This window comes from Phacochoerus africanus, chromosome 3, assembly GCF_016906955.1.
Source record: "Phacochoerus africanus isolate WHEZ1 chromosome 3, ROS_Pafr_v1, whole genome shotgun sequence".
Lineage (NCBI taxonomy): Eukaryota > Metazoa > Chordata > Mammalia > Artiodactyla > Suidae > Phacochoerus > Phacochoerus africanus.
This window is the reverse complement of record NC_062546.1, coordinates 96001470-96012321: the sequence shown is the minus strand read 5'-3', so window position 1 is coordinate 96012321 and position 10852 is coordinate 96001470.

Here is a 10852-nt window from a genome sequence, read left to right as displayed (position 1 = left end):
CAGGGATCGAATCTACTCCACAGCAGCAACATGAGCTGCTGCAGCGACAATGCCAGATCCTTAACCTGCTTAGCCACCAGGGAACTCCAAGATCCATTTCTTAAGAGATCTTGAAGTTAGAGGACATCCTGGAGGACAATGACCCAGCCTCCCTCCCAGAGAAGAGCCATCTCTCCAACAGGCTCTCCCCAGCATCTGAGCTTCACAGAACTGCCGTGTGAAGTCCACCCCATGGTGCTGCTCAATGCTCGTAGGGGAAAATGTGGTCACTGACTTTGTAGCGATGTGAAAACTTCTCCACGATTTCCTGGAAATAAAAAGAGCAAGTGTGATCATTTGATTAGGTTTGTATACAAAATGAGTATGTATGATATAGCATGCACTTAGATAACTTTTGGAAAGAGATACATAAAAGAGTGAACAGTCTTTGGTTCTGAGGAGTGGGATTAAGATAGTGAGGAGTGAGCGGGATGGACAGGGAGTTTGGGGTTAGTAGATGCAAACTATTCCATTTAGAATGATAAGCAAGGAGGTCCTATTGCACAGCACAGGGAACTGTGTCCAGTCTCTTGGAATAGACCATGATGGGGGTAATTTGAGAATAAAAATGTGTATATATGTAAGACTGTGTCATTTTGCTATACCGCAGAAATTGGCACAACATTGTAAATCAACTCTACTTTAATTAAAAATAAAAGAAAGCGAGACTTTCTGCCTTTCATTTAAAATCTCTAACTTTTCCATTAACAATAACAGCACAACTATGAGCACATGTTACCTTTATAATTAAAAAAAAAAAACTATTTTTTTGCCTTTTTTTAGGGCTGCATTTGCAGCATATGTAGGTTCCTGGGCCAGGGGTCAAATAGGAGCTACAACTGCTGGCATACACCACAGCCACAGCAACGCCAGATCCAAGCCGTGTCTGCAACCTATACCACAGCTCATGGCGATGCTGGATCCTTAACCCACTAAGCAAGGCCAGGGATCAAACCTGCCTCCTCAGGGATACTAGTCAGGTTCTTAACCAGCTGAGACACAGTGGGAACTCCCGCAGTTCCTGATAAGAGCTCTCTTCCTGGCTTAGAGATGACCACTTTATTGTCCCATGCATGGCATTTCCTCTGCATGTGTATGGACAGAGACAGCAAGCTCTTTGCTGTCTTTTCGTGTAAGGACACAAATCCTGTGGGATCAGGGCCCCACTCTTAGAACCTCATTTTGCCCTGATTACCTCCTTAGAGGGACATCTCCAAAAACAGTCACATAGGGGATCAGGGTTTCAACATGTGAATTCGGGCCTTGGGGAGACATAGACATTCCATCCATTACACTGCCCAAGAAGTGGAAAAGAGAGAAAGGGAAAGCAGGCTATAGAGTCAGCCCCAGAGGCCTTACTTTGTCCGTCCCCGGAGCTGGCCCTGTTGGCCTCCGTCTTTTCTTCTCCCCACCACCACGCAAGGACTTGTAACTTAGGAACCCACAAGCAGTTAGGCTATTTGTTTTATTTGGAAGCCCCCAAATTATGTTTAAAAATAATTCTGGGTTTCTTAGGAAAGACAGGTTGGGGAAAAACATCTGGAATGAAATACATCCACAGATCATTTACAGAGACCAAAAGAGGGGGGAAAAAAACCCACTCCAAATTATGCTATTCTTAACAGTGCCAGGAAAGGCATGAATGAGGGGGTGGGGAGGGGAGCAAACTTCTAAACAGTTGTAAGGAACAAGGAAACTGGCCTGTGGGTGGGTCTGGGAGTATTTTGCAATCACATTATGGAGAGAAAGAAGTTTCGTGTAAGTAATTTTGAGACTTTCTCAAAAAAGCAATTTTTATGTGTGGTTCTAAATTACAGACTTGAGTCAGCTCTGAGGAACTTCACACCCGAGATTGGTATCTAAGGTCCCCTCCTCCCTCCACCCCCGCCCCCAAGACTTGGCTAAACCATCTTCGTCCTGCCTGCGCTAATACTGGTCATCCTCCAAGTCTAGGTGTGTTTTTGACAGACGCTATTCTCAACAGCTGTGCTGCTGTGGGATGCTGTGATAAAATAAGGCACATATATTTGGCCTTTGTCCCTGGTTCGTGGCACAGGAGCTTCTAGAATGCCTGGAATTTCCTGAGTGATGGAGGATGCCTGTGGTATACCAATGAGATGACTCTTGGCTGGGGGGCTCCTAGATAATTCAGGATGGGGGCCTGGGTTACCAACCAAGGATTACAGGGTTAGAATTTTCAGACCCACCCCTAGACCTCCAGGGTTCCTAAGAACCCTTAAACCCCAGGGTCCAGGAGCTTCCAGGTTGGCAGACACATCAAGGTGCTGGAAGGGTGGTCGGTCTGGAGAGAGCACAGGAGCTCCATCTCTCCCCCCCACGCCCCGCATCTTACCCTGTGCACCACCTCCATTCGGCTTTTCCTGAGCTGTAACCTTTATCGGAAACTGGCTATAGTAAGTGGACTCTTTGCCTGAGTTCTGTGAGACGTCCTAGCAAATTATCAAGGCCAAGGACAGAATCATGGGACCCTCTATTTATAGCAGCATAGGTCAGCAGCACAGGAAGCTGGTGACTTACAGTTGGCATCTGAAGGTGGCATAGTCTGGAGCTGCTGAGCCCTTCACTGGTGGGGTCAGACACTAACTAGGTTGTTCGTGTCAGAATTGATTGATTGATTGAATCATATTTATTTATTTATTTATTTGGTCTTTTTCAGGACTGCACTTGCAGTACATGGAAGTTCCCAGGCTAGGGGTCAAATCAGAGCTGCAGCTACCAGCCTACACCACAGTCACAGCAACGCCAGATCCAAACCACATCTGTGACCCACCCACTGAGCGAGGCCAGGGATTGACCCTGAATCCTCATGGACACTACGTGGGGTTCTTAACCCACTGAGCCACAACGGGAACTCCATCAGAATTGATGTAAATGGTAGGACACCCAGTGGGTGTCCAGAGAGGTGAAGACTAGGGTGTTTGGGAGAAAACCCCAACACCTGGTATCCGAGTGATGGAAGGTAGAAACAGCCTTTAGTGTATCTGAATGTCTAGCGCACTGAGTTGAAAGCGACTGACATCCGTGGGAACTCATTCAAAAGGCCGATCAAGGGCCTCGAAGGTGACAGTAGTGGTTCCTCATTGCTGGTGTGTTCATCAGGGAATGAGTTCCTTGGAGACAAATCTTTACTGAGAGCCTATTGCCCTAATGGTCCATGTTGATTCCTTTAGAAGAGAAGATAGCAGGAAGGAACTTGCCTTCTTGAGCATCTATCAGAGGTCTTATAGGAGTTAGGTCTTATTCTTGATCAGTTCTATGAGATTATTATTATTGTGCACATTTCACAGGTAAGGAAATTATGTCCCAGAGTCTGGACTCCAGAATCAAGCAGATCCATCTCCTCCACACACTAGTTGTGACTCTGGGCAAGTTACACAAGTCTTTATGTCTTGGGCTCTTCCTCTGTAATACAGGGAGGACACTAAATTCTCAATTATAGGGTAATTGGGATTACCAAGTTAATTGGCTTGAGATAATATTGTAAAGTGGGAGTTCCCGTTGTGGTATAGCAGGATAAGAACCCGACACAGTCTCTGTGAGGATGCCCGTTCAATCCCTGGCCTCCCTCAGTGGGTTAAGGATCTGGCGTTGCTCTGGCTCTGGCCGTGGCCAGCAGCTGCAGCTCTGATTTGGCCCCTAGCCTGGGAACTTCCACATGCTGCAGGTGTGGCCGTAAAAAAAAAATGTGTGTGTGTGTGTGTGTGTAGCAGAGAAATTGGCAATCAATACATTTTGGCACTGTTATTGTCATTTTTATGATTAAAAAGGTGACACAGCTCCCTCAAATTCAGATTGCTGTTAGAGTGGAAGCTGGGATTTGCATCATTGTCTTAGTGCAAAGAACACATTATCCTCATGGCTCAATACTGCTTTTTTAGGCTGAGCATGAAAGACAGATAGTCAGACAGTGACACCCCATCCTCTCCCCGGAAGGAGTGTCCTAGTATCTAAGGGGATGGATTCGGTTGATGTTCCCTACTGACCACAGGGTTTATTTTGTGGCTTTTGGTGGGAAAGGGAACTGGGTCCCTGGCACCTGCTATAACACAGGCCCAGGAAAATCTGGTTGACTGGGCAGTGGGCAGGGCCAAAGCTGGGAGCAGGGCTGGGGAAACCGAGCTGCCTCAAGCCTGGTGCCAGAGGGAATACAAGGCCCGAGCGCTTCATCTGTGGGCTCAAGAGGCTGGCAGCCCAGGACAGTCTGGGAGTGTGGTCAGTCAATCAAGCAAGTAGAGGGGGGATGAGCCTAGGTGAGCAGCTGTGGTTGAGCTGAAAGAAAGGGATCATGGAGCCAGCAGCCAGTGGATGACCTAGAGCCATGAAGGGTGGAATCTGCATCACCTACAGGTCTCTGTGGAGGGTGCTGGCTCTCAGCAATCTACCCATGGCCGTGGCCCTTCCAAGTTCTCCTAGAGAGGGTGAGCAGCACCTTCCCTAGGGGGAGAAGCTGAAGGGAGAGTGATGATGTGTGTAAAGAACTCACATGACAGTAGAAGCCGGGCACTGTCACTTCTGTACTAGGCACTTTCCACATGCTAACTCAGTCCTCAGCTCAGCTCACTTAGTACCTGCTTTCACCTCCAGGATACCAATGAGGAAGCTGAGGCTCATACAAGTAAGTAATGATGCTCAAGGTCAGTGTTAGTCTAACAAGCTAACTAAAATCTGCTTAGGATGTCTGCAAAGCAGGAACATTTAAAAACAGAATTCCATTCTTTTTATGGCTGAGTGATATTCCACTGTCTTTACATATATACTGCATCTTTATTCACTCCTCTGTCTATGGACACCAAGATTGCTTCCATGTCTCGATATTGTAAACAGTGCCACTCTGAAAACTGAGGTGGATGTATCTTTTCACGTTGGCATTTTCACTTTCTTCAGATAGCTACCCAGCTGTGGAATTTCTGGATCATGTGGTAGTTCTATTTTTAGTTTTTTGAGGACCCTCCATACTGTTAAAAATGTCTTCATTTGGTTTTTGGCTGCATATGCAGCATGTGGAAGTTCCCAGGCCAGGAATTGAATCTATGCCACAACAGCGACCTGAGCCTCTGTGGTGACAATGCCAGATCCCTAACTCCAAAAACTTGCCTTTTGATATAATTTTCAGTTTGAATTTTCTAAGGATGCATCCAAGGAATCATTGCTGGGAAAATCACAACTTTGTTGGGCTTCCTTTCAACTTATTTTAAGTCCTAAACAGAGTGGAGGAGGAAGGGTGGAAAATTGGCTTTGTCCCCATTTTCCCCTCCTTTTGGGAGGTCAGGGAAGAGGAGGAAACCTTTCCAGATGCTCTCAGCAAATTTCCTCCAATATCTGCCTACTCCCAACCCCCACACACCAGACTAGTTACTGGAGAAGGGAAACAGCATTGCATTAATTGCCTTTGAACAATCAGGACATATACTATGGGGCCGGGCAAATTGCCACACCATAAAATTGGGTTGTTAGCCAAAAGAAGGGGACAAAAGCTGTTGTGTAGGCGATTGATGGAGCGATCACAACCCTTCAGGATGCTCCAAAATTACTGAGGACTTATGAAGCACGGACTATTCATTTACTGAAAGGTTACCCTGGGTTAGGGTTTATTAACTGTGATTTTTAAATATGTATTTTATTGAAGTACAGTTGTTTACAACTGTGTTCATTTCTGCTGCGCAGCACATTGATTCAGGTATACATATATACCCATTCTTTTTCACTTTCTCTTTGTGATGGTTTAATCACACAATATTGAATAGAGTTCCCTGTGCTGTACAGTAGGACCTTGTTTATCCACTATATATATATAATATTAACTGATTTTTTTCTTTTTCTTTTTTGCTTTTTTAGGGCTGTACTCAAGGCATATGGAAGTTCCCAGACTAGGGGTCGAATCAGAGCTATAGTTGACATCCTACACCGTAGCCACAGCAACACGGGTTCTGAGTCTTGTCTTCAACCTACACCACTCAAGGCAATGCCGGATCCTTAACCCACTGAGCAAGGCCAGGAATGGAACCCACATCCTCATGGATATTAGTCAGATGCATTTCCACTGTGTTCCTCTTTATAAGCCCATCTATTACTTATAGACCATGTAATTGTTAGTGGTCTCTTGTTAATGACTGTGCTAAACTACCCAGGCTGAGTTTTTATTTATCTTCAGGGGTTTAGTTTTAGGGGAATGAAAAACTCAGAAAAAAACATTAGGCTCTTTGGTCTATGCTGGATTTGCAAAAAGCTAATTGGTCCCTCTTGAGCTGTTCTGGTGTGTTTTTCTCTGATTTCCCAGATATTATGCTGAGTACCACACCAGACTCGGCTGCCTGTTTGCTGGGACAAGGCTGGCTGATGTACTAGTGCGACAAGAGATCTGCAGCAAGCCTGGGCTTTCCCAGGACCGGCACAGAAGGGGGATGTATTTGACAAGATGCAGTGGAGAGTGTGATAGGGATCAGAGCTTGAGGGTATCTGGGAATAGGCAGGCCTGGGGTGTTCGGGAATACAGCTTTATAATGTTTTTTGGTTTTGTTTTTGTTTTGTCTTTTTAGAGCTGCACATAAAAAGTCTGGGGGTTGAATCAGAGCTGTAGCACAGATGGAAGCTTTAGATTCTCTTGTGAAAGGTGAGCCAGTAGGGTACATAGAGTCAGTGTTAGGGGCTCTAAAGGAGAGCAGGGAGCAGAGGAGGAGAATAGGGTCAGAGGGTGGACAGAGGTAATTCACTGAGTACTTAAAAGTGTGGCAGTATCTCCTGAAGAATGGGAAGGTGGAGGGAAAGGGGGAAGAAAGGAAGGAAGGAAGGGAGGGAAGGCGGAAGGAAGGAAGAAAAGGAAGGAAGAGGTTGCTAAAATCAAGAAACAGGCAGCCAAAAGGGAGCTGAGAGCCAGGGCTTGCTTTGATGGAATAAACAGAACAAGAATGTGCATGCAGGAGTTCCCATTGTGGCTCAGCAGGTTAAGAATCTGACTACTATCCATGAGGATGTGGGTTTGATCCCTGGCCTTGCTCAATGGCTTAAGGATCCGGCATTGCCCTGAGCTGTGGTGTAGGTCACAGATGTGACTTGGATCTGGCATTGCTGTGACTGTGGTATATAGGCTGGAAGCTGCAGCTCTGATTTGACCCTTAGCCTGGGAACGTCCATATGCAGCAGGTGTGGCCCTAAAAAGAAAAAAAAAAAAAAAAACAATGTGCATGCAGTGACAGTAGGGTAATGCTTCAGCTGGCAGAAAAACACAAACACACCACACAGACACAGACATATAGAAATATATATAGAAATATAGGTAGGTAGGTAGGTAGATAGAAATTAGATAGATAGATAGATAGATAGATAGATAGATAGATAGATAGGCAGACAGATAGATAGATAGATAATGTATACACATATACATATACATGGTAGCCAGGCTTCAAGATGGTCCCCAGTCTTTGCCTCTTGGAATTACCCCCTTGTGTCAGTTCCCTTCTACACCAGATAGGACTGACCTGTGCAATCAGTGGGATATTGTGAAAAGATGACAAGTGACTCTGGATGCTAGGCCATAAAAATTATGGGGGCTTCTGCGCTGCTCTCTTGAGATGCCTCGTTCTGGGGGAAGCCAGTCCTCACATTGTGAAGACACCCGCACAGCGCTACGGAGAGGTTCACGAGATGAGCACTATGGAGAGGTTCACAACACCAAGCAGCCAGCCCCTCGAATGAACCATCTTGGAAATGGACCTCCAGCTCCCCTCAAGCCTTCAGCATTCCGTGACAGCAGCCCACTTTCAGATTCCTGACCCAGAGAAGCTGTGAGATAATCAATTTTTGTTGTTTTATGTCAAGCTGATACAAAATATAGAAAGAGACGTATTTTTTTCAGATATATAATGTATAACATGTACACATAGTTTTCCACAGGTATCAACATAATACATATTTATTGGAGAAATATTAGCAAATATGAGCAAATTAAAATCATCACAGTTCTACTTCTCCAAAGATAATAAGACTATGTTCTAAGCATTGTATGGAAGTAACATGCCTGAGCAGTAAGCAGAGGAGACAGTGTTTGATCCCTAGCATCTATAACGTGAGAATTAATTTAACTAGGATCTTAGAGGATTACACAGCCTTACAGAAACTTTATTGTACTTCCCTCTAGTCTTTTTTCTTTGCCTATATTTTTTCAATTAATAGACTTTATTTTCTAGAGCACTTTGGTGTTAACTGAAAAACTGAGCAAAAAGCACAGAGTTCCCACACACCCTCCGTCCCCTCCACCCCCTTCATTCATTTCTGCTACTACTGTTATTAGAAACTACTCTGTTTGATACTGTAATGCTGTGCATTTGTCAAAACCTAGAGAATATACCTCACAAAGAGTGACGCCTAATGTAAGCTTGGACTTCGGTTAATAATAATGTGTCGGTATCAGCTCATCAGTTGTAACAAATATACCACATCAATGCATGAGGTTAATAATAGCAGAAATGGGAGTTCCCATTATGACTCAGGAAGGTAAGAACCCGACTAGTATCCATGAGGATGCGGGTTTGATCCCTGGCCTCACTCAGTGGAATAAGGATCCAGCATTTCTGTGAGCTGTGGTGTAGGTCGCAGACACAGCTCGGATCTGGTGTTGCTGTGGCTGTGGTGTAGGCCAGCAGCTATAGCTCTAATTCGACTCCTAGCCTGGGGAACTTCCATATGCCGTGGATGTGGCCCTAAAAAGCAAAAAATAAAAATAAATAAAAGATAAGAATCTGGCAGGAAAAAGGAAGGCAAAGCATTAGAGGCAGAAGGGAAAGGCTGCATCTAATATGGTGTGGAGGTGCCATCCATCAGCTTATGATGGATAGGTCATTTGTGGGTGAAACATGTGCTGGGAAGAGCTGACCTATATATTGCCAAGGAAAGCCAGGGATCGCCCCAAGTCCAATCAAGGTGACAGGGTATCCTCAGAAGTGGTTTAAAACTGGAGGAAGTGGTAGCTTAATCTGGTATATTGAACCTGCCTGCTAGAGGTGGGAAGGACAGGGGGTATATTCTAGATGTGTGACAGCTGTCAGAGGCCATCCAAGGGAGAGATGCCTGTGTGGAATGAGCATGCACACTGCATCCTGGGTCAGGGTGTGCTATTGCAGGGCAGGGAAAGCTTCACTCTCTGTTCCCTAAGTAATCTCCTGCCCGAGGAGGACCTGGATAAAAGACATCTTCAAGGTGCTACCTATACACAATGGAATACTGCTGAGCCATAAAAGAGAACGTATAATGGCATTTGCAGCAACATGGATGCAACTAGATTCTCATACTAACTGAAGTAAGTCAGAAAGAGAAAAACATGATACCATGTGATATCACTTATAGGTGGAATCTAAAATATGGCACAGATGAACCTATCTGCAGAACAGAAACAGACTCACAGACATGGAGAACAGACTTGTGGTTGCCAAGGGGGAAAGGAGAGGGAGTGGGATGGACTGGGAGTTTGGGGTTGATAGATGCAAACTATTACATTCAGAGTGGATAAGCAATGAGGTCCTACTATAGAGCACAGGGAACTATATCCAATCTCTTGGGATAGAACATGATGGAAGATAGTATGAGAAAAACTAAAACATATGAAACTGGGTCACTTTGCTGTACAGCAGAAATTGACAGAACATTCTAAATCAACTATAATAAAAACATCTCAACATACTAAGTGTAGGGAAGTCATTCTAGCTTATACGTAAGGTAATTTGAATTTAATGCTAACTTAAACAGCCTCTTTGTGGCCTATCAAACATCTGTTGTTTATCTACTTTAATTATTAAAGAAAAGGGCACACTGACCAGAAGTAAAGAATATTCATGTTAAAAATAAAGAGTAAATGCCCCTCTTCCTGGGACAGCAATGCTGGTGCCCCTTTGATGATAAGACTCCCTTCCCAAGTGCCAAGGCCATGCTGGATGTGTGGACATGCACATGCTGGTCTGTTTTTTGAAACCTTGAATAAATGTATCCCTGACTTGTTTAACATCCTTTGTTCTGACAAAATAGAAAACTGCTGAAAACCCTGCTTCTTGGGAGCAGTTTCTCATAGTAACCTGGGAAGCCGGCTTCCAGGCTAGTCCTCAGTTTGGCTCAAATAAAATTCTTTTCTATTCTTATTATTGAGTGTTTATTGGTTATTTTCATCAACAACGTTCATCCTGGAAAGAGGGTATCCTTGTAGCAAAATCAGTGTCTGGTCCCTGGAAGGACACATGTGCTTTAAAAAGAGTGACTTTGGAGTTCCTGTTGTAGCTCAGAGATTAATGAGCCCGACTAGGATCCATGAGGACACAGGTTCAATCCGTGGCCTCGCTCAGTGGGTTAAGGATACAGCGTTGCTGTGTAGGTTGAAGACCCAGCTCGGATCTGGAGTTGCTGTGGTGTAGGCCGGTAGCTGTGGCCCTGATTTGACCCCTAGCCTGGGAAATTTCATGTGCCAGAGGTGCAGCCCTATAAAGAAAATAAATAAATAAATAAAAATAAAAAGAGAGTGATCTTTGCTTTATGATTTTCTTAAAAAATTTTAGCACGTGGGTAGCCCTAAGTGCCTGATGATGTGGGTATCCTGATAAGATCAAAGGTTGGCTCTGGGGGAGTTCCCATCAAGGGCTCAGCAGTTAATGAACCTGACTAGCATCCATGAGGATGTGGGTTCGATCCCTGACCTCACTCAGTGGGTTGAGGACCCGGCGTTGCCATGAGCTATGCTGTAGGCTGCAGATACCACATTGCTGCAGCTGTGGTGTAGGCTGGTAGCTGCAGCTCCAATTGGATCCCTAGCCTG